Source organism: Theropithecus gelada, chromosome 4 (genome assembly GCF_003255815.1).
Source record: "Theropithecus gelada isolate Dixy chromosome 4, Tgel_1.0, whole genome shotgun sequence".
In the NCBI taxonomy this organism is placed as follows: Eukaryota; Metazoa; Chordata; class Mammalia; order Primates; family Cercopithecidae; genus Theropithecus; species Theropithecus gelada.
Window position 1 is genome coordinate 901929 of NC_037671.1, and position 24275 is coordinate 926203.

The 24275-nt window shown below is 44.7% G+C and overlaps 1 protein-coding gene across 2 annotated transcripts in view; it reads left to right on the forward strand.

The window, feature by feature from the left end:
* Nucleotides 1-10310: 10310 nt before the first annotated feature.
* The window catches only part of LOC112622169 (tripartite motif-containing protein 26-like), a 28747-nt gene continuing 14782 nt past the window's right edge, over nucleotides 10311-24275 (forward strand). The window contains exons 1-3 of one of the 2 annotated variants that reach the window (XM_025381424.1): nucleotides 10322-10441; nucleotides 19288-19404; nucleotides 22856-22959. The gene's annotated coding sequence lies outside the window, so the exon portion shown is untranslated. Of the gene's footprint in view, nucleotides 10442-19287; nucleotides 19405-22855; nucleotides 22960-24275 lie in introns of both variants that reach the window. The other variant, XM_025381423.1, reaches the window with a different exon arrangement.

The window sequence follows — 24275 nt, forward strand, 5'->3', positions numbered from 1 at the left end:
TTGCTCTGTTGCTCAGGCTGGAGTGCAGTGGCAGAATCTTGGCTCACTGCAACCTCTGCCTCCCAGGTTCAAGCGATTCTCCTGCCTCAGTCTCCCAAGTAGCTGGGATTATAGGTGTGTGCCACCATACTCTGCCAATTTTTTGTATTTTTAGTAGAGACAGGGTTTCACCATGTTAACCAGGATGGTCTTGATCTCCTGACCTCGTGATCCACCTGCCTCGGTCTCCCAAAGTGGTGGGATTACAGGAATGAGCCACTGTGTCTGGCATATTACAAATTTTTTATTACTTTGTTCATGGTTTGCCTTCCTCCAACAGAACACAAGCTCCACTGGGATTTTGTCTGTTTTGTCACCGCTTTATTCCCAGCACCCAGAAGAGCACTTAGCATAAAGTAGATGCTCAATGAGTATTGGTGAGGGCACGGATGAATACATAACATATGACAGAGCTGGCAGTGCAAAACAGTGGAGGAAATTAGAGACTGTGCATTAGATGACACTGAGATAATTAGTTAACCATATGGAAAAAGGGGGAAACAAATATATATTTTGCTCTAAACACAAAAATTAATTCCAGATCTATAAAGATTTACAAATGAAAGGTAAATGTCTTAGTTGTTCAGGCCTCTATAACAAAAATACCATAGACTGGGTGGCTTAAATAACAACCGCTTAGTTTTCATAGTGCTAGAGGTAGGGGAAGTCTGAGCTCAGGGTGCCAGCACAGTCAGTTTCAGATGAAGGTTCTCTTCTGGGTCGCAGACTGCTAACTTCTCATTGTGTCTTCACATGATAGAAGAGACAAGGGAGCTTTCTGGGGTCTCTTTCATAAGGGCACAAATCCCATTCAATAGTGCTCTGATCTCATGATCTAATCACCTCCCAAAGGCCCCACCTCCAAATACCATCACACTGAGGATTCGGTTTTAACATACGAATTTTGGGAGGGACACAAGCATTCAGTCTATAGCAGCTAAACTGAAAAATGTTTAGTCAATAATATAGATTATCTTTGTAATCTCAAGACAAGGTAGGATTTATTAAAGTAGACTAAGAGTCCAAAACATAAAGATTGATACATTTAGTTACTTTAGAGTGAAAAAAAAATGCTTCTCTCTTCTCAAAAGATGACATAAAGAGAAAGAAAAGACAAGCCAGAAACTCCAAGAAGATGTCTGTTACACATATAACCAACAAGGAATTAGTGTCCAAAATATTCAAAAAACAAATACTTCCCATCAATCTGAAACTAACTCATTTGTTCTATAGGACTGATTTTTTTTTTTTAAATAAACATAGAAATTTACCCTGCAAGTCTTAAAACTTGAGAAACTCACATTTGTCTTATCTGAATTCCTTTCTCAGGAAATTGACTATCAGGGCTCCCTGGTAGTATCAGGAAACTGAAACTTACCAGATCACTGCATCTGGTAAGACACCAGACCCCTCACCCTTCATGAATGCCTAACTGACCCCAGGCTGCCTGTTGACCAACTCCCCTTCTTTACCCCTCCCTAATTCCTATTTTCCCATATGTAGTTACATTTCTTCCCGGCTATATAAACCCTTAATTTTAATCAGTTGATAAGAGGAGACAGAGTTAAAACTGATCTCTGAACTCCTCAGTTGCAACACCCAAATAAAGCCTTCTTCCCTCGCAATACTTGTTGTCTCAGTGATAGGCTTACTGTGCAGTGAGCAACCTAGACCAAATCCTTGGCATTTTGGTAACAAATCCAGAAGAAAACTAAAAATAGCCAATAGAAGAAAGTATAAAAAACATAAAAGACATTATACAGAAAGAGAAATACAACTGGCCAAAAAAAAAAAAAAAAGGAAAAAAGAAAAGAAAAATGCTCAGCTTCATTAATAATTAGGAAAATGCACATTAAAACTAAATGCAATAACATTTCACACACATCAAAATGGCAAAAGTCAAAAGTCTGACAATTCCAAGTGAAGTTGCAGATGTGGTTTAATGGGAATTTCATCTGCCAGTAAAGGAAATGTAGATTACACAACCACTGGTAAACAGTCTCCCCTCACAAAATAAAACTATATATATTGCAACCACATTGTAAGACTCAGAAATTTCACTACTAGTTACATATTCTAAAAAGTCTTGCAGGTATGTGCCAGGGTACATGTAGGAGAATGTTCGTAGCATCATTGATTATAACAGCAAAACTATGAAGACAACCAAGTTCTAAGAGTAGTAAAATGGAGAAGAAAAAAACATGGGACTTTCAAATTTGGAATACTACACAGCAGTGAAAATGACAAGCCAAAGCTATATGCATCAAGATGGTGAATCTCAAAAATAAAGACAAGTCACAGAAGAACATGTACATTACAATTCCATGTATATAAAGTTTAAAAATAGGCAAAACTAGACAATATCCTGTTTAGGGATGCATACATGTATCAAGGAAGTATAAAGAAAAGCTAGGATGGCTGGTGTGGTGGCTCATGTCTTTAATACTAGCACTATGGGAGGTTAAGGCAGTAGGATTGCTGGAGGCCAGGAGTTTGAGAAAAGCCTGGGTGACATAGCTAGACACCATCTCTACAATAATAATAACAATAAGAAAAGCTCACTGGGGCCAGGTGTGGTGGCTCACACCTGTAATCCCAGCACTTTGGGAAGCTGAGGCAGGTGGATCAGCTGTGGTCAGGAGTTCAAGACCAGCCTGGCCAACATGGTGAAACTCCGTCTCAACCAAAAATACAAAAAAAAAAAAAATAGCTGGGCGTGGTGGCGGGCACCTGTAATCCCAGCTACTTTGGTAGGCTGAGGCAGGAGAATTGCTTGAACCTGGCAGGTGAAGATTACAGTGAACAGAGATTGCGCCATTGCACTCCAGCCTGGGCGACAAGAGCGAAATTCTGTCTCAAAAAAAGAAAAAAAAAAAAAAGAAAGAAAGAAAAGAAAAGAAGAAAGGAAACGAAAGGAAAAGAAAAGCTCACTAGGCATGGTGGTATGAGCCTGTAGTCCCAGCTACTCTGGAGGCTGAGGTGGGAAGCTCCCTTGGGTTCGGGAGTTCACATGCTGCAGTGAGCTATAGTTGTGCCACTGCACTCCAGCCTGGATGACTAAGTGGGACCCAACCTCTTAAAAATAAAAATAAAAGCTGGGCGCGGTGGCTCATGCCTGTAATCCCAGCACTTTGGGAGGCCGATGGGGCAGATCACGAAGTCAGGAGATTGAGACCATCCTGGCTAACATGGTGAAACCCCGTCTCTACTAAAAATACCAAAAATTAGCTGGGTGTGGTGGCACGTGCCTGTAGTCCCACTACTCAGGAGGCTGAGGCAAGAGAATTGCTTAAACCCAGGAGGCAGAGGTTGCCGTGAGCCAAGATCGAGCCACTGCACTCCAGCCTGGGTGACAGAGCGAGACTCTGTCTCAAAAAATAAAAATAAAAATAAAAGCTAGGGAATGATTATCACGAAAAAATGCAGCTCTGGCAAAGAGAGAGGGAGAGTGATCTATTGGTTAGGGGCACATAATAAAAGATACTGGAAATATTTGATTGCTTAGAGTGAGAGATGATTACATAATATCCTTTATTATCTCAATATTTTAAAATGTGTATATGGATTATATGTACACTTTTGAACACATATTTCACAGTTTTTGAGTAAAGAAGGACAGAAAGGGAAACAGAGAACAGGTACAGACAGTATTTTCTAATTTTGCTGTAAATGTGGAGCAGGAAAGTAGGAGAGTACCTGAAGCAAAATCCTTTTAAAAACTGATGTTACTGGCCAGGTGCAGTGGCTCACGCCTGTAATCCCAGCACTTTGGGAGGCCGGGGTGGGCGGGGGGGCGGATCACCTGAGGTCAGGAGTTCAAGACCAGCCTGGCCAACATGGTGAAACTCTCTCTACCAAAAATACAAAATTAGCCGGGAGTGGTGGAGGCAGGGGCGGCGGGGGGGTGCCTGCAATCCCAGCTACTGAGAAGGCTGAGGCAGGAGAATCACTTGAAACCCAGAGGCGGAGGTTGCAATGAGCTGAGATCGTGCCGTTGCTTTCTAGCCTGGGTAACAAGAGCAAAACTCCATTTAAAAAAAAAAAAAAAAAATATATATATATATATATATGGTATCAAGGAGTTTGTTTTGTTTTGTTTTTTTAATGTGATATATTATAATATGTTTGTATGCTCATGAGAATAATTCAGTGAAATGGTAAAAAAAAATTGCTGAAGCAGGAGAGTAGATATTTATAGATGGTTAGTTTTTTGAGAAAACAAGAGAGGATGGGATCTAACCTCGTCAGGGAGAGTAGAGACATCAAGGTGGTTCTACTATGGCAGAACTTGCTGGAAACCCACTCTCTAGGGTGCAGGCAAAACTGTTCATACCAGACACACTCCAGTATAAAACCCCTTCAGGAGGGGTGCCTAACGAAGCTGCTCGCTGCTGGGTGTTGCTGACTGTGACTGAAGTAAGTGGACACTAGGTAAGTTTTGGGTGCTGCAGGAGCAGGTGCTGGGAAACCATGTACTCACTGCAGGAACCTGGAGAACAGCACAGGAGAACCAGGAAGCAAAATCGTTTTTCCCTGCAATGACTCTCCAGTGCCCTCTACTGACAAAGCTTCAGGGCCAGTTTGCAAAGAAAACATATTTAACATATTCAGGATCATTTTTGGAGCTGAGAGGCAGTAAATCCGTAACTGACAAACTGGGGTATGGAAGGATCAGGCTGACAATATCTGAATCTTCCATCAAATCTACCATAACTAAAAATGGGATGAGATCATATACCTCTAAATGTGATACAATAGGTACACAGCATTGCTTTTGAAGTATGCTTCTTAAAAAATTGAACCCAGCCGGGAGCAGTGGCTTACACCTGTAATCCCAGCACTTTGGGGTACCGAAACGGGCAAGTCACCTGAGGTCAGGAGTTTGAGACCAGCCTGGTCCAACATTGTGAAACCCCGTTTCTACTAAAAATACAAAAATTAGCCTGGCGTAGTGGCGGGTGCCTGTAATCTTAGCTACTCAGGAGGCTGAAGTGGGAGAATTACTTGAACCCAGGAGGTGGAGATTGCAGTGAGCCAAGATCGCGCCACTGGACTCCAGCCTGGGTGACAGAGCGAGAATCCATCTAAAAAAAACCATACATACACAAAAGCTCAAATCTGATAAAGCCTCTTAAGTAAATAAAAATAAAAGCTAAGGATGATTATCACAAAAATGCAGATTGACGCTTACCTCTCTACAGCAGAGAGAGAGACTAGTAGTATCTGGGTTAGGGACACACGGTGAAAGATATTGAAAATGTTTGATTGCTTAGAATGAGATGACTACATAGCATCCTTTATTACCTTATGAAACTTAATCTAAGATACACAGGAAATAGAGGAACAAGTTAATTGATACCATGAGGAAGCAATCAACTAAATCCAGTATGGGGAACATTCTACAGGATAAATGAACTGGCTTCTCCAGCAAATTAATGGAATGAAAATAAGGGAAGGGTAGATTGTTATAATAAGATTAAGAGACATAATAATAAAATGCAACGTATTGCCAAAGTATAATCTTTAAGAGTCAATGACAGTATCCTATACAAAGAAAAAGTGAGCATGTATCAAAGATGTACTAACAAGAGACTAGTAAAAAAGAACTAGTTCAAAGAGAATTCAGAAGATTGAATATACATACACTGGATATACATCTTCTATACCTCCACTGAACAAAATTCATTGACATTGCTATTGATCAAGAATCATTTGCATTGACATCACTTTTCTACAAGTTCATGTCTACCCCTAAAGAGTACTCTAAATACCCTAAAATACTAAATCAAAGTTAAACTACCCTAGAGACCTAGAAAATTTTTTTGTGGGCCTACTAGAAAATGCTACAGTGTCGTTCGGGCGCGGTGGATCAAGCCTGTAATCCCAGCACTTTGGGAGGCCAAGGCAGGAGGATTGGTTGGGTCCAGGAGTTTGAGACCAGCCTGGGCAACATGGCCAGAACTTGTCTCTACAAAAAATACAAAAATTAGCCAGGCATGGTGGCACACACCTGTCCCAAATACTCAGGAGGCTGAGGTGGGAGAATTACATTAGCTCAGGAGGTAGAGGCTGCAGTGAGCCATGATTGCACCACTGCACTCTAACCTGTGTGACAGAGTGAGACCCTGTTTCAAAAACAAAAAAAAATTTTTTTTAAAGTTGAATTTGTCATTATATATTATACAATATATTTTCACTAACTTTTGAGCTAATAGACATTTAAAAGTCACCAAATTTGGAATACAAAGTATTTTAAATGACATTCCAAGTCATATAAGAGATTGGTTCAGCCTACGCTTTCTGTTCAAAACCCAGTAGTTAATGCTATTAGCATTCAAAATGCCTTTTTTTTCCTTTTAAAAAGGACAGTTAAACCTGTTATTTTTTACCCTGCAGCCAATTCTTAGCACAAAGCAGGCAGATTTTAGCAGCACAAAAGTTATTTATTAGCTTATGCCTCTACCAGAAAACAGAAATGTTGGCTTAAAATTGTTTCATTGATGTAACTTTTACTTTTTCCTTTACAGATATTCATTTATTCATTCTGGCCCTAATACCAAGGCATCCTTCACACAAAAGATTCAAACAGATTCTTTGCATCTTTACCAATGGAAGTTTCATGTTTTCAAGTTTTTTGTTTGCTTGTTTTTTGTTTGGAGGTCTCTTTCCAAGCACTCTAGTATTCTTAAAATCCTGAGATTCTGAATGCTATATTTTAGCTCAATATATTTATGCTAAACGTAGGGGAAAAAACTAATATGTTTTCCTTACCCATCACAAGGTCTATGTGGAGACTCCAATAAAAAAGAAGAGACTAACGAGAGAGAAGCATGCACATTTATTTTATTCAAGTTTTACACGACACGAGAACTTTCAGAAACGAAAACCCAAAGAAATGGGGACATTTGTGTAGTGGTATGGACAGTCAGGCAGATGTATGATTGCATGGACAAAAGTGTATGAGCTAACGGTGATAAACTGAAAAGTTAGCAAGGCCTGTCTATTCAGTTTCTTCTTGGCATACCTGTGTGACAGTCCCTCCCTCAGGGCATAGGAGAGGATGCCTGTCACATGAGGGCCTTCAGATTAAGGAGGGAGAAGGAGGGAGCAGGTCAGACAGTGACCTTCCTAGATTTTGTGGCCTGCTTCAGGGAAGAAGGGGCAAGGGGAACTCTAGTTTCTATGACCTGCTTCAGGGGAGAAACGAGCAAGAGAAGGTCAGAGAAACCTTCCTGTTTCTGCTGTTTTCTCAGTTTCCAAGGTGCCATATTTTGGGGTAGCACTTCCTGTACCCTGTCATATACAAACCCATTTTCAGACAGCAGCCTTTAGTTCCTCCTTAGATTAAACCAGAGCTGCTCAAGGAATGTAACTACTAAATCATCTTGCTCCATTTAAGATATTTATTTCAAATGTAAATAATTATACCATACCCTTTGGCCTAGTCAGCACTGATTCACTATTTCAAAGCTTTACATTTAAGCCTCATAACAACCGTACGAAGCAGATCTAGTTACTTCCACGTTACAGAAGAAGAACTTGTGGCACACAGAGGTTGAGCAACTGCCCCAAAGCCTCACAGAACGTGGCAGACTGGAGAATTCAACCCCATGTAGTTTAGCTCGCTCTTACCCAGCCCCATATGCTGCCCTGGCCTCCATCTGGCATGACCACAGAACTGGAGAGCTAGAGGAAGGAATTTCAACTCTGCTTCAGAACCTTAAATGAAGCAGGAAGCTGTAGAGGGGCACAAAGCTACGAAGCTGCTACAAAGCTGTCTCCTCCACCACAAAGCAGAAATTGTGTTCCCAGCGTCCACTGCTGTTACCCTTACTTGGACTTGAGAAGCTGCACCAATCATGATGTAGTGTGGTGGGAGAGGGACTCAGTGCATGACTGATACCCAGCCAAGCAGGGCCAGGCAGCTTTAGAAATGCCCCATTTCATTTAACATACATTTATTTACATGGAAGCCATGTGAGTGGAAAACAGGTGATGTCTCAACTCTCTTGGGGCTTACATTGAGGGGGAGGAAGATGGAAAATAAACACATTTACAAAGAAATGAACAAGGTGCTTTCAAGTGGTAACAAATGCATGCAGAAAGGGAAACAGAACAATGCATGATGGGGAACTGGTTTCAACTGGGTGAGGGAGGAAGATCTTTCTGAGATGCCAATTAAACAGAGACATGACTGACAAGAAGCAGGCAGCCATGAAAGGGTCTGGGGCAGGGAGTTTCAAGACCAGGTGAAAGGTGAAAGCACAGGTACCAAGGGAGAAGTGGCCTGAGGGAGGTCAGAGAGAGTTAAGCGGGGCTGTTATGTCAGGAGCTCCAGCCCCTCCAAGGGTCTTCCATGCCCCTCTAAGTGTGCTAAGAGGGTAGAGAATTTTAAGGGGGGTGGTGGATTTGTGGCTGGAATCTGCCCAGAATAGCCTGTGAATGGGCCAAAGACCTCAGAACAGGGAGAGAATGCTTAGTGGCACAGCAATTTTTTTAAATTTTATTATTACTTTTTTTTGAGACGGAGTCTTGCTCCCTCCCCAGGCTGGAGTGCAGTGGGGAGATCTCGGCTCACTGCAACCTCCACCTCCTAGGTTCAAGCGATTCTCCTGCCTCAGCCTCTCCTGAGTAGCTGGGACAACAGGCGCATGCCACCACAACCGGCTAATTTTTGTATTTTTAGTAGAGACGGGGTTTCACCATGTTGGCCAGGATGGTCTCGATCTCCTGACCTCGTGATCCGCCGACCGCGGCCTCCCAAAGTGCTGGGATTACAGGCGTGAGCCACCGCGCCCGGCGGCACAGCATTATTTAAGGAGCATCTTAAACACACTTTCTTCCCACACCACCAACTAAAAAAGCAGGTATCAAGAGGGTCTAGGTAGGATGTGCTGAGACCACCTCCAGAGCACAGGCCCGCCAGAGTTGTGCTCAGCAGGTGAGGTCTACACTACTCCCAGCCTGGAGAGGCACCGTGAGTTATACTGCTGGACCAAGGGGAAAAAGACAAAATGCAGGGCTGAGGGAGAAGGGAAGGACGCGGGATGTTAAATGTGGGCGTGGTTTCTTCTGAATGTCCCACCCACTCCACCACACTTTGCTTAAATACAGTGCAAATTTCCCTACCCCCAGCGGAGGAGGGGTGAAGATTCGGCAGGTTTTAGGGTCTAGGACCCTGAGCTCCTCTATTCATGAATACCCAAACAACTGTAGCCCACCCTCTCACCACTGCCTAGGCGGGCGAACAGTGTCCTCAGCTAGATCTCCACCCTTAGGAGCAGGGCACTGGCTGACCCGGAGAACCTGCGCCGCCTCTTCCCAGCCTGCTGCCAGCCCAGTGCACAAGTTGAACGCCGCTGCCGCCTGGCTGGCCGGGGAAGACGAGGATCTTGACGTAGCGGTGCCTGGGACACGGCAAAGGCAGCACAGGACATGGCCCTGCAGCTGGACTGGACGCGGCGGCTGCAGGCAGAGCAGGAAGCGAGCGCAGGCTGGGCAGCGGCGTACGCTTCTGTGGCGTCAGCTTCCGGGGCCGTGGGCGGGGGCGCGCCCTAGCCTCCTGGAAACCTACCCACCAAGGACCCTGGGAACCCGTGTCTCGGTCCGCTTTGCAGCCTCTGGTTTCTAAATTCAGCGTCAAGGAGCGGAAACAACCCCCCTGAACTGGGCCCAGACCCTTAAGCTCCTGGAACCTCAGTTTTTCCTTCCGTCGAATGGCGACAATGGCTGTCTGGTTGAACGTTATTTTACCTAGGAAGTGATAATTTTAGTAAATAAGTCTCAGAGTATTAGCTTGCTAAAATCCTGCTTTGTCCTGGATGCAAATTTAGGCCACGTTAGGGGAAGGGACTTCGTATTTAATGTTGAGCACTTGGCGAGCGCCACCTTCGCCTCAAATTGCCCTCGGACCCTGATCCAGCACAAGGCCAGAGTTGGGCAGTGAGGGGTCTCGAGAGGTGGAAAGGGGATTATTGCACTCTCAAGAGTCCTACGTAGGGACCTCCCAAGCCTTAGGATTTGATCCCTTATACCGTGTAACAGGCCACCCCGATTACGCGCCAAACTCAGGCTGCGGCTCTTGGCGCAGCCTCTGTCCCGCCTGATTTCAGTTTCCATTTCGCTGCCCTTGGTGCCCCACCGCCCGCGGCTGGCTGGGGATTTGCCCGGTGATCGGTGACGTAAAAGAAACTAAGGTTCCTATTGGAAGGCGGAGTTCGGCAGGAGCCAATCCCGGGGCTGGTCCGGGAGAAATCTCGGCGAAGGGCCCCGAATAGCCGGGAGATTACGGGGCGGGGACGAGCTGTCGCGCTGGTTGTTCGTGGAGGACCGGGACCCGGAACAGACCGCCGCGAGAGAGGAGGGGCCCGGGCCGGGATTCGCGGCCCGGAGCTCGGGACCGGTGAGTAGGGGGTGTCAAATGAGAGATACAGCGAAGCAACAGTCTCGCACGCGCCCCGGGTTTGGGGCGACCCAGCGCGGCCGCCGGGCCGGGGTTCAAAACGGGGCCAGGCCCCCGGGCGGGCTCAGGAAGGGGTCAAGTTCGCTGCGTCCTCTCTGCCAGCCGGATCCCTCCTGTTTGCTTGTCCTTCCATTCTCCCACTCCTCTTGGGTCTTTCTCGCTTTCGGGTATCCTGCTCAGACTCCCATCCATTCTAGTCTGCGGAACCAGAAGTAAGCAGGGCCTGGATGACTGTCCGGTTGCTTGGAGCCTGGTAGATAGGCGACTAATCCAGCTCCCTGACCAAAGTGTCATGCTTTATTTCTTTTTCTTTTTCTTTTTTTCTTTTTTTGGTTCTGAGTAAACCGGTTTAGCCACAAATACTTGGAGCTGTGCTTTCACTCCTTCCAGCCCATTAGCATTTTTCTTACTGATTTTCTCCCTATTTGGCCTTAGAAAAAAAGTGTAAATTTAACTTTGTGGAGTACATGGTAGGGACACACTTCCAAATCTCTAGTAGATTTCAAATTTTGACTCCACGATTTGTGTGTACTTCAAAAGAGGGGAGAATGACATTCGTTTATGCATGCCTTACCCTCCTGTTTTTAACTGTTGGCTGAAATCACAATCCCTAACATGTTTTTCCCCAAGTTCAAAAAAATTACCTTAAAAAAATAGGCTTTTTATGGTTCAAAAATTGCAATTTTATTGTTTAAGTGGACTTTATTTTTTACAACACTTAGATTTACAGAAAAATTGAGAAGATAGTACAAAGTTCCCACATGCTCCAGGCTGGGTCCCCTGTTATTAACATCTTACCTCAGTGTGGTACGTTTGTTGCAATTAATGAACCAATATCAATACATTATTATTGACCAAAGTCCATAGTGTGTTCAGATTTCCTTAGTTTTTACCTCAGTACTTTTTCTATTTCATGATCCCATGCAGGTTACCACATTACATTTAGTTGTCATGTCTCCTGAAGCTCCTCTTGGCTGTGGGAGTTTCTCAGACTTATTTTGATGACCTTGGCAATACTGAAGAATACTGATGGTATATGTTGTAGGATGCCCCTCTGTTGGAATTTGATGTTTTTCTCCTGAGACCGGGCTTATGCGTAACTCGGAGGAATACCACAGAGGTGGATTGCCATTTTCGTCCCATCGTGTCAAGGGCTTGTACTAACATGATTTATAACTTAATGTTGATTTGGCTGAGATAGTGTTTTTCAGGTTTCTTCACTGTACAGTTACTCTCTTTTCCACTCTTTGCATGTATTGTCATCTTTAGAAGGAAGTCACTAAGTGCAGCCCATACCTAGGGAGCCGAGAGTTATATTCCCCCTTCTTGAGGGCAAGGACCTACATATTATTATTTGCAGTTATTTTGCATGGAAGATTTGTTTCTCTCTTCTCCCCCATTTATTAATTTATTCAGTGATTAATTTCAGTGTAGACTCAGGGACATTTATTTTATACTTTGGTTTATAATCCAATACTACTTTATTTTGTTGCTCAAATTACTGCGGCTTTGGCTGTTGGGAGCTCTTTTCACTTTGGCTCCTGTGCTCCTTCATAGTATTTTTGTAGAGCTTTTTGCTAATGAGACGCTTGTACTTATGTGACCTTGCCTGAACCTCAAATAGCCTGGTAAACTTGGCAAAATATTTTCCCCTTGTTAAGAGGTAAGGAGACAGAAGGCCCAAGGCAGTGGGTGACTTCTTAGATATCACTTCCTGCAGGGGAGTAACAGGTTGGACTCAGATTGTGTGTGGCCACCACGGAAGACACTGCAAACCCCCGAAGAGAGTCCATGGTCTGAATTGAGGCTTCTTGGGAGGACTTCAGACTTGGACCCCCCAGGATCAGAATAGAAAAGACACGGAGAATGGGAAGTTGGTTTTAGCAAACAAAAACATAATTTGGCTGGCATCAGGATGAATTAGATTTTGCCAGCTTGATAGAAATGGAATTTTGTTCTTCCCCCCAAAATTGTGTGTGTGTGGAGGGAGGCCAGCAGAGATCTAGGTAATGTGTGTGGCCAAGAATGTCTAATCTAAGGAGAGCCCTGGAAGCCTGCTGCTGAAGCAGAATTTTAATGTGGGAAAGGGAGGGTGTGTGGTGAAAGGGGGAAGAATGGAGATGGCAGGGCTCTGGAATTAGAGGAGGTCATTAATTTCACAAACATTTGCAGACCCCCTACTTTGTACCAGATATTGGAGATAAAAAGGTCAGTGAGGCATGACCTTTGGGTTCACATTCTGGTGGGAGAGAGATAAAAATATCAATTACAGCCACTTATCCATGGCTTAGTTTTCCGTGGTTTCCGTTACCCGTGGTCAACCTCAGCCCAAAGACAGTGAACAGAAAATTCCAGAAGTAAACAATTCATAAGTTTTATATGTGCATTGTTCTCAGTAGCATGATGAAATCTCTTTCCCTCCCACTGTTCCTTCATCATAAGAAGGGTGAGTACAGTACAAGATATTTTGAGAGAGAGACCACATGCATATAACTTTTATTACAGTATATAGTTATAGTTATTTTGTTGTGTTATTATTGTTAATCTATTTCTGTGCCTACTTTATAAACTTTATTACAAGTGTGTATGTGTAGGAGAAACATAGGTTTCAGACATCCACTGGGGTTTTTGGAATGCATCTCCTGAGGATTGAGGGGACTCCTGTACGAATGGATCTTTAGCGAATGGGGGGTGCTACTGTATGAAGCAGTGTGATAGTGCTATCGTAGAAATACAGTATATGCAAAGCTGCAGGAGCTCTCCAGAGGAGGGATACATTCAACTCAGAGATGGGATGGGCACAGGAAACTCCTCACAGATAAGGGGACAAATTGTATTCAAGCTTTCAAGGACAAGCTGGACTGGAGAGAAGAGCACGTACAAGGGAATGGGTGGAGAGTGGGGAGTGAAGAAGGAGCTGTCTTCCTGGTTCAGTGTATCTAATGGCCAGAGAATTAGGTAGGATGAGGAGGGATTTGGGGCTGGATGGGTAAGTTGGGGCCAGCCGGATGCAGGGCAGGGGAGAATGCCTGTGCAGTTTTGTTTTTGTTTTGAGACAGAGTCTCGCTCTGTCACCAGACTGGAGTGCAGTGGCACGATCTCTGCTCACTGCAACCTCCGCCTCCCAGGTTCAAGCAATTCTCCTGCCTCAGCCTCCCGAGTACCTGAGACTGCAGGTGAATGCTACCATGCCCAGCTAATTTTTGTATTTTTAGTAGAGGCTGGGTTTCACCATGTTGGCCAGGATGATCTCGATCTCTTGACCTCATGATCCGCCTGCCTCAGCCTCCCAAAGTGCTGAGATTACAGGCATGAGCCACCACTCCTGGGCCACCTGTGCAGTTTTGACCTCAGCTAGTAGGAGTTTTTTTGGTTTGTTTTTAATTTATTTTTATTTTTATTTATTTATATTTTTTTAGAGACAGGGTCTCCTTATGTTGCCCAGGCTGGTCTTGAACGCCTGGGTTAAGGGATCCTTCTGCCTCAGCCTCCCAAAGTGCTAGGATTACAGGCATAAGGCACCAAACCCAGCCTCAGCTAGGAGATTTGAAACAGGAGAATAACAGGATGAGATCCTGTGTGCTAGAAGGATGATCCTGGCAGCACTTTTTAGGAAATATGCCACATCTCACCAAATCTAAGATGTTATTTGTCTTAATCCATTTTCTCTTGCTATAACAGAATACCATAGACTGGATAAATTGTAAATAACGTGTTTATTCAGCTCACGGTTCTGGAGGCCAGTAGTCTCTAGCAAGAATTGCATTAATCCATTCATGAGAGTTCAACCCTCATGACCCAGTCACGTTTTAAAAACCCCACCTCTTAATACTGTTACACTGGCAATTAAGTTTCCAACACGTGAACTTTTGGGGGACATGTTCAAACCACAGCAGCACCAAATCTTTTGTGTGCCCTTATTTTATGCTCCACATAAAAAAAATATTTTGCCAGTTAAATTATGACATGCCATTGATCACATTTCAGAGATGCTAAAATGTGATGTCACAGGTGTCTCAAATTTGATGAAAAGCAGTAACTCCCTAGCTGATGGCTTGGATTCCTCCCTTTCCCTGGATTAATGGTTAGAATATCTCCATCTCACTGACTTATAGATGGTAAGTTACCAAGGGAAAGAAGAACAGAAGCTGGGTGGGCCCTTCCCCTTCTCTCCCCAAAGATAAACATTTACAACATTTACTGGTTGGGTCGAGGAGCATAATATCTGGTCTACTGCTATAGGGTTCCTTGGCCTGTTACTGGGCCTCTCTCATGCTGTTTCCTTTTGGGGAGTTAAACACACACACACCCCCCCCCCCCCATATTCTATATCCCATCCTCCAGAGTGGCAAAAATTAAAGCTGATAATATCAGGTGTTGGTGAGGCTATGGGGCAGCATGAGTGCTCGTAGCCTGCTGGGCAGACTACACAGCACTACAGTCACTTTGGAAACAGTTTGACCTGATTAGTCAAACTGAGGATACATCTTACCTGTGTGTGCTAGGACATGTATGCAGAAATATTCACAGAAGCAGTGTTTGTCATTGTCTCAAACTGGAAACAACTCATATGGCTATCAGTAGACTGCATTAAAAATTATATAGCTACAGAGCAGCAATTAAATAAAATCAGCTCATGATCACATGAATGAGCCTCACAAACATGTTGACAGCCCCCCCCAAAAAAATACATGCAAAAAAAAAAAATGGAAGAATTCCATTCATTAGAGGCTCAAAACCTGAGAAAATAAACTCTGTCGTTTATGGGGTATATACCTAGGTCTAAAAGTAAAGAAAAGGGAAGGAGTGATTCTCACTATTACAACTTACTCCACCACAACCATTTTCTCAGACACAGCTTTTTCTTCTCCTGGTTTCTGTAAGTTCCTGGAGCGAAACCTTGAATACGATGATTTGATGGTGACGTGCAGCCCACTGTTCTTGCTGCTACAGGGAATACAAAGAAATTGCTTCTCTCTCTACCAATTTACTACCATCTTGCTGGAGAGAACAGGCAGGTGACTAAGATTGTTCGCATTCCTTCAGCAGACATGTAGGAAGCATCTTCTTTGCGTCAGATACTCTGTGCTTGTGCTTTGTTTTCTCAATTTTTGTTGTCTACTTTGTGCCGAGTACTATGTAGATTCTGGGGATGAGACAGACACAATCTCTCTCCTTGTTTGGTGGGAAAAGCTGGTGTTAAGCGAGTAATTACACTAATAAGTCAGGACTTAAAATTGCAGAGAAGTACAGGGTGCAGCATGGGGTGTTTTGGGGCTGTCTAACTAGACTACATGTGGACCCAATCTGACAGGTCAGGAAAAAATTGCCAGAGGAGGTGGCTTTCAGCTGAGACTTCAAGCTAGAAAAGGCATTTGCTAAGTGGGAAAGGGATGGTGTTCTAGGCAGAAGGAGAATTACATTGTCAACGGGCTTAGCCAGGAAAGAGCATGGCACTTTGAGGCATGGAGAGCAGTTTGGTTTGGCTGTGAGGTGGGAAGTGGCAGGAAATGAGCCTGGGCCATGATTATCTGGGATCCAGCTAGGATCTCCTGAGACAGCCTCCTCACAGAAGAAAGGAAGGGCAGGAGTTTTGACTTTATTCCTGGAGCACCAGAAAGCCATTGAGGGGTTTAACCAGGTTGGTCACCCGGGCAGATTGGCAGTTTAACATGTGACCGAGTGTGTTTGAGGAACAAAAGGCCAGAGTGGCTGCAGCACTGGGGCAGCAAAGGAGAGAAGAGGTTTATGTAAATCAGGAAACCCTTGAGGATTTGATGATCCCACAGTTGGATCTGATTGATTTCAGCTTCTAAAGGATTCCTCAGTTAGGTCACTGGATGTAAGTTCTGGTAGGACAGGGAGTTTGCCATTTTTGTTCTCTGCTGTAACCTCAGTGCCTGACACATAGTAGGCACCTAATAAACAAACATCTGCTAGCTGTTGAATAAATTTTAACATCCTGCTGCTTAAACCCTCAAAGGCTTCCCAGGGCTGTTAGGATAAAGTCCAAAATTCTTAACCTGGGTCACAGAGTCTTGCATAATCTGTTCCCTCCTGTTTCTCCACCCTCCCTCTGCTCTCCTCACTGCACTCCACCTGTGGCCAATTGTCAGCTCCTCAAACTCACCGCTACCCTTTCTCTGGCAGTTGATTTCCTCTGCCTGTGAGGCTCACCCTCCACAGCACTCCATATGGGCAGGGGAGAGTTCATTTTCCAGGCACCAAAGTGCAGTGTATGGTGGAGTGGAAGGAGCCCAGAGCTGGGAGGTGCACCTCACCGCACCTCGTGCTAGCACTGGCCTTGCTGCCAGCCAGCTCTGCTGCTGGGCAAATTGGTCCGAGGCTCTGGCACTCACTTTCCTCCTCTGTAAATAAGGGGGTTCTAGTGATTCACAGTCCTGGATAGACTTTAGAATCTCCTGGGAAGTTTGTTTTTTAATACCAGAACCTGGGCCACCTCTGGACATTCTAATTCAGTTGGTCTGGGTATGTTTTGAAGACTCACCAATTTGAAGACTACAAATCTGATGTGTAGTTAGGGTTTGAACCATCCCACAAGATGATAAAGGATTCCTTCCAATATTTGGTGCAAAGCACCAAGTGACACTTAGGAATATTTTAGACGAGAGAGAGCGTAGTTCTTGATTCAACATTAGACAAATATTCAGGCACAAATATGAGGAACTCCCAATTTTCCCCTGTGGGTCAGCCGCAAGACCAGGGCACTTTAAAGCCTTGTCTCATCCACCTCCCAGCTGGCTGCCACCTCCTGCCCCTCTTTGAGCCCTGTGGGGATTTCTAGCATTCAGAGCCCTGGTGGTTTTTGTGGCCTGCACTGTGCTTCAGAGCACCACTGATGCTCAGCTCCGTGGGGAAAGTCAGCCAAGTGTGACCACAGGAACGTGTCATGCAGTCACTGGGATCTCCTGGGACAGCCTGGGATCCAGGCCTTTGACATGGCCAGTAGGGGTGCAGTCACTCCTAGTATGCACATCCAGATCACTTGCTTTTTGCCCTGAATTCTGGCTTCTCCGGGTTTGTTAGAGGTGTCTCACAGAAGTTTACCTCATGGAGAGTTTGCTTATCTCAGATTAAAATACGGGCATGAATCTGGGACCCCAAGAGCCCTTAAATGGAGTACCCACAAGGAGTGGAGCTCTAGGCTAAGTGCTTTGGGATTACAGGTGCTTTGCTCTTGTTTGGAGGTCCGGACATATGCTTGAGAAGTGGCTTGGGATACTCAAGAGAGTCCTGAACTGGTACCCTGGAGGCCAGGGTATAAACCCAGGCCTCTCTATTCACTTTCTTGGACCCCAGAGTCCACATCTGGGATTCAGTGTCTACCAGGGCACCTCTCTGGGTGGCATCTAGGAGCCAGAGGCAGGCCAGAGTTTCACCCCGGCTGGAGTACAGTGGCGCAATCATGGCTGTCTGCAGCCTCAACTTCCCAGGCTCAGGAGATCCTCCTGCCTCAACTTCCTAAGTAGCTGCAACTATAGTCATGTGCCATCATACCCAGTTAATTCAGCTAATTTCTTTTTTTAGAGACACCATCTCACTGTGTTACCCAGGCTGGTCTCAAACTCCTGGGCTGAGGCAATCCTCCCGCCTGAGCCTCCCACAGTGCTGGAATTACAGGCCCGAGTCCCCATGCTCGGCTCTCAGCTAGTTTTTGCAGCTCATAATGATTATTCTTGGAGCCAATAATCGTGCATGCATCCACATCTTGAAATTATGTGGCGTCACCTTGGCCAGTCTGTTGACATATGCAGATTAGGTATTTATGAGATCCGGAGACTTATCGGGGAGGGGTGGATTTCAGGGAAAGGGGAACCTCTTAGAGAAAGGTACGGAGTGTCTCTAGTTCTGCCTATGGGGAGGGTACCAGGACATTGCAGGGCTTGTTTGTTGCATCTTCCTGGTTCTTTTTTTTTTTTTTTTTTTTTTTTTTGTGATGGAGTCTCGCTCTGTCGTCCAGGCTGGAGTGCAGTGGCGAGATCTCGGCTCACTGCAAGCTCCGCCTCCCGGGTTCAGGCCATTCTCCTGCCTCAGCCTCCCAAGTAGCTGGGACTACAGGCGCCCGCCACGACCCCCGGCTAATTTTTTTTTGTATTTTTAGTAGAGACGGGGTTTCACCGTGTTAGCCAGGAAGGTCTTGATCTCCTGACCTCGTGATCCACCCACCTTGGCCTCCCAAAGTGCTGGGATTACAGGCGTGAGCCACCGCGCCTGGCCAGCATCTTCCTGGTTCTATAGAATTGCAGCTAGCTTCTGGTTTATTTTTTATTTTTTATTTTTTGAGATGGAGTTTCACTCTTGTTGCCCAGGCTGCAGTGCAGTTGGCACGATCTCAGGTCACTGCAACTTCCGCCTCCCGGGTTCAAGCGATTCTCCTGCCTCAGCCTGCCGAGTAGCTGGCATTACAGGCATGTGCCACCATGCCCAGCTAATTTGGTATTTTATAGTAGAGACGGGGTTTCTCCATGTTGGTCAGGCTGGTCTCAAACTTCCGATCTCAGGTGATCCACCTGCCTCTGCCTCTCAGAGTGCTGGGATTACAGGCGGAAGCCACTGCGCCTGGCCGCTTCTGTTTTATTGAAGAGACAAAAGAATGCCCCCTCACCCCTAGCAGGGATGTGTGACCTCTGGTGCAAGGCAGTTCATGAAGAGACTTCCTCAGGTTGAGAATTCTCGTCTGGGTAAAGGGAGTGGGGGTGGAGTGGGTCATCTCTGAGGGGTTTTTTTTTGGGGGGGGGCTCTAATTTTGGTTTCTGTCTGTCCAGGAGCCAGGAATGGAGAGAACGGTAATGGTTTTACTTCTTATTGTGGAAACCTGTTGAGATAATCACAGAGAATATACTGAAGGCATGAAAAATAGGGCAGAACCATAGCAGCGTGTGGCAAGTTGGGGAAGAGTTTTTGGAGAGGGTGAATTTTGCATCGGACCTGACAGAATTGTGTATGGGGAAGGGGAGCGGTTATTCTGGTCTGCTCACATCTCTCATACTCAACCTCATTTCTCCTAATTCTGAAATCTTGAGATCCTCCATCACTAAGAAAGAAAACTGCTGTCCAACAGGGACCCTTTATTGCTCACCCCATATGTGAAAGTTAGTCATAGCTAAGGCTAGGGTGCTTTGGTCAGTATCAGCAGAATATATGCCCCTTTTCTTTTGTCAGCATTACTCAGCTTACAAAGCCCTTCCATGTAGATGACCTCATCTGAGCTTCCTAACAAAGGAGCTGGTATTAGACCCCATTTGACAGTGCGCCTGGGTAGGGAAGAGAGTGTAGTGGATTGAGCGGAGGCTTTGGCACCAGACACGGCTTCCTAGCCATGTGCTCTTGGGCAAGTTGCTTAACCCTGCCGAGCCTCAGTTTCCTCAGAAGGAGTCTGTATAAGCAAGGGAAGGGATTGGTCATAGAAGTGGTACTGTGTTTCGTTTATCTAGTTACGGCAGACTCTCAAAAACAAATGGTTGTATACAATTAACGTTGTCTGCAGTTCCCCTGAATCCATTCACTTGTTCAGTAAATGTGTATTGAGCTTCTACAAGGTGTCAAGCACCATGATCACTGAATCAGTGATTTAACCATTTTTGATGGTTACTACAGACCCCTTTAAGAATGTGATAGAAAACTATAGCTCCCTCTCCACAGAAAACTTTTCTAGCTTTTTATTTTGCTTTGCCGAACCATTTCAAATTGGGTGGGAGACGTGAGGCTCTAAATACTACAGCATCCACTGCCTTGAAATACAGGTATTCTCAGCCGGGCGCGGTGGCTCACACCTGTAATCCCAGCACTTTGGGAGGCCAAGGCAGGTGGATCACCTGAGGTTAGGAGTTTGAGACCGCCAGCCTGGCCAACCTGATGAAACCCCATCTCTACTAAAAATACAAAAATTAGCCGGACGTGGTGGTGGGCACCTGTAATCCCAGCTACTAGGGAGGCTGAGGCAGGAGAATCGCTTGAACCTGGGAAGAAAAGGTTGTAGTGAGCCAGATTGCGCCATTGCACTCCAGCCTGGGCAACAAGAGAAAAACTCCATCTCAAAAATAAATAAATATGTAAATAAATAAGTATAGGCATTCTCATACATAACCTCAATAAATACCATTAAGAAAATAATTTTAGACAGGGTGCAGTCGCACATGCCTATAATCCCAGCACTTTGGGAGGCTGAGGTGGGAGGATGGCTTGAGCCTAGGAGTTCGAGACCAGCCTGGGCAATGTAGTGGGAACTCTTCTCTACAAAAACCTTTAAAAATTAGCCAAGTGTGGTAGCATGCAGCTGTTGTTGCAGCAGCTCAGGAGGCTAAGATAAGAGGACTGCTTGAGCCAGGGAGGCAGAGGTTGCAGTGAGCCAAGATAGTTCCACTGCACTCTGGGGGACAGAGTAAGACCCTGTCTCAAAAAATAAATAAATAAATAAATAAATAAATAAATAAAAGAAAGAAAAATAATTGTTTAATATGATCCAACACCCAATCTATTTTCAAATTTCCCACAATAGTTCCAAGACTATTTTTATAACTTTTTTTTTTTTTTTGCAGGATCCAATCAAGGTTTACATATTACATTTGTTTATTATTTCTCTTTAGTCTGTAAAAATCAAGAGCAGTTCCTGTGAAATTTTTTTTATGACATTGACTTTTTAAAAGACTAGACCAGTTGCCATGTGAACTGTCCAGCTTTCTGGATTTATCTGATTCTTTCCTCATGGTGTGGTTTAACTCCTCCATTGGTACTTTTTCAGTTGTAACATACTTCAGAGTATTCCTTTCCTTTATATTTTTTATAAACTGGAAGTTAGATCTAAAGACTTGACTAGATTCATTCAAGTCAAACATTTTTGGCACAAAAACTTCATCGGTAATGTTGTGTGATTCATATAGTGCCATGCCGGGAAGCACATGCCACTTTGCCCCATCTGCTGATGACGCTGGATTTGGTCACTTAGTTAAGGTAACCACTGGATCTCTTCCTTATGAAGGTATGTCAGGAAGTAATCCATTCGTTGGTACTTTGGCACTATGGGGACTATCTCATCCCCCAGAACCTTTCACCTAATAGTTTTAGCATCTATTGATGATCCTTGTGCTATTATAATGGCAGTCGCAAAATGATTTTCTAATTCTGTTATCCCTCTTCTACTTATTTGCTGATTAGTCTTACAGAAGATTATTCTTCTGTAATTCCCAGACAATTTTAAGTATCTAGTACATGTACAATAATTTTTAGACAGTTTCAGTTTAGAGACCATCGAAGCCCAGCATGGAGCCTGGGTGATGAGGTGTCTTATTTTGCACGGAAGAAGAACTGTAGCTAAGTTCTTGATAGTCCTTTGATTCTTCTTGTTTTGCAAGTAAATTGCAAAATAAGTTTCCAACCCAAAGATAACACAGGCTATCCTTCGACAAAAAAACAACCTCAGCTTTTAAACTTCTAGGCCATTCGGCAAAGAGGCATGCATGATAAAGGGCTTGAAAGCCCACAGACACACCCAGTACCATTCCTTTTTCCTCTTTCCGAACACTTGCAGTATGTTACAACTGAAAAAGTGCTGACCCAGGCTTATTTTCTCAACAGTAAAGCCAAGGATTTGGACCAGGCAATTCCTAGCATTTTTTTTTTTTCTTTTTTGAGATGGAGTCTCACTCTGTCACCCAGGCTGGAGTGCAGTGGCACAATCTAGGCTCACTGCAACGTCTGCCTCCTGGGTTGAGGTGGTTGATTCTCCTGCCTCAGCCTCCTGAGTAGCTGGGACTACAGGTGCATGCTACTACGCCTGGATAATTTTTGTATTTTTAGTAGAGGTGGGGTTCCACCATGTTAGCCAGGATGGTCTCGATCTCCTGACGTAATTCACCTGCCTCGCCCTCCCAAAGTGTTGGGATTACAGGCGTGAGCCACCGTGCCTGGCCAATTCCTAGTATTTCTACCAGCATTACTAACATCTAGGAACTTGATATTACTTTCATTTGACAGTTAAATTCCTTGATTCCTTCATTTGAGCTTTGAAGGTGCTTGATTTTCCCCTCATTATGTCTCTTAAAGTCACACATACCTAGATCCATTAGTGCTTCCAGTTGGAATTATTATCAGCACTATAATAGTCTCTTATATTTATGTAGTCCTTTTACATTATAAAATGCTTTTTATGTATTATTGTACTAGACCCTCAATGAGTAAACATTATATCCCTGTTTTGTTTACTCTTGGGTCTTATAGACTGGGGGTTTTATTTCTGTCCCATTAATGTCACTACTGACCAAGGCCACTGAACTCTGTTGCGATGGACTTTCACCATACATAATCATTAATAGTATTGATTTGCCTGTAATTCAGGTTGCTTCATTCCAGCCTCGCAGTCACCTCTGTGCCCTGCTGGTTGTCTTCCCAGCGCTGCCCTAGTTGCCTTCCATGGATCTATAGGAGAGCAAGTCCTCCAGGTGCTGCCCTGTGACGATGTTGTTGAACTCTGTAGCACATGTGTCACTGTGGCTGGTTCTGCTCACTTCCTCTCTTGCTGCCACTTTTGAATTTAACTCTTTGTTTGTGGTTTGGACACTCACTAGATTTGGAAACCAGGGGTTCTGGGTTCTCTCCTAGATTTCCGTCTGTGTACCAGGCTTGTACTTAGTACTTTTACCATAATTCTTTCACATGACCTGCTTAGAAACCCTTGAAGTTAAGTATCACTGTTCCCATTTTACAGATGGATACACTGAGGCTCAGTACTTAAGTGACTTCTGTATTGTCGCACAGAGTCAGGGGCAGGAGGCTGCTCTTGGGTTAGATGTACTGAGGCTCATAACCTCAGACTGGAACTGGGCCAGGACTACAAAGGTAAACAGAAGCAGAGTCCTTTCTGTATGTGCCCGCTCCCTGTACAAGCCAAGGCTTCACAGCACATAGCAGCCACAGCCACCTGAGGATTCCTCCCAGCTAGACGAGGCAGTTACAGCCAAGAACAAGTCCACTGAGGCTAAGCTGTGCCCCTCTGCAGGGCTGAGTCTAGGGTCCAGCCTTCTAGGGGAAGCAAATTAAGCCCAAGCTATAGAATAGCCCAGGGAAACACTTATAAAGGGAAATGCTGACAGTCAGACTCCTGAAGCTTCCTGATGCTTCTCGAGTTTTGGTAAAGAACCTTAGTTTTTTTTTTTTTTTTTTTTTTTTAATGTTTTCTGGTTTTTTGTTTGTTTTGAGATAGTCTCTTATTCTGTTGCTCAATCTGGAGTGTAGTGGCACAATCATGTCTCACTGTAGCCTCCACCTCCCAGATTCAAGTAATCCTCCTGCCACAGCCTCCTCAGTAGCTGAAACTACAGATGTATGCTACTACACTGAGGTATTTTTAAAAATTCTTAAATTTTTTTAGTAGAGACAGGATCTCACTATGTTGCTGAGGCTGGTTTCAGACTCCTGGGTTCAAGTGATCGTCCTGCCTCAGCCACCCAAAGTGTTAGGTTTACAGGGTGAGCCATGTCACGCTGCCCTCTCTTGGTTCTTGAAACCTGAAACCTTGAGGAGCAAACAACACAATCAAAACAATTACAGTGGCTCACGCCTGTAATCTCAGCACTTTGGGAGGCCGAGGCGGGCGGATCACGAGATCAGGCGATCTAGACCATCCTGGCTAACACGGTGAAACCCTGTCTCTACTAAAAACACAAAAAATTAGCCGGGCGTGGTGGCGGGCACCTGTAGTTCCAGCTACTTGGGAGGCTGAGGCAGGAGAATGGCGTGAACCCGGGAGGCGGAGGTT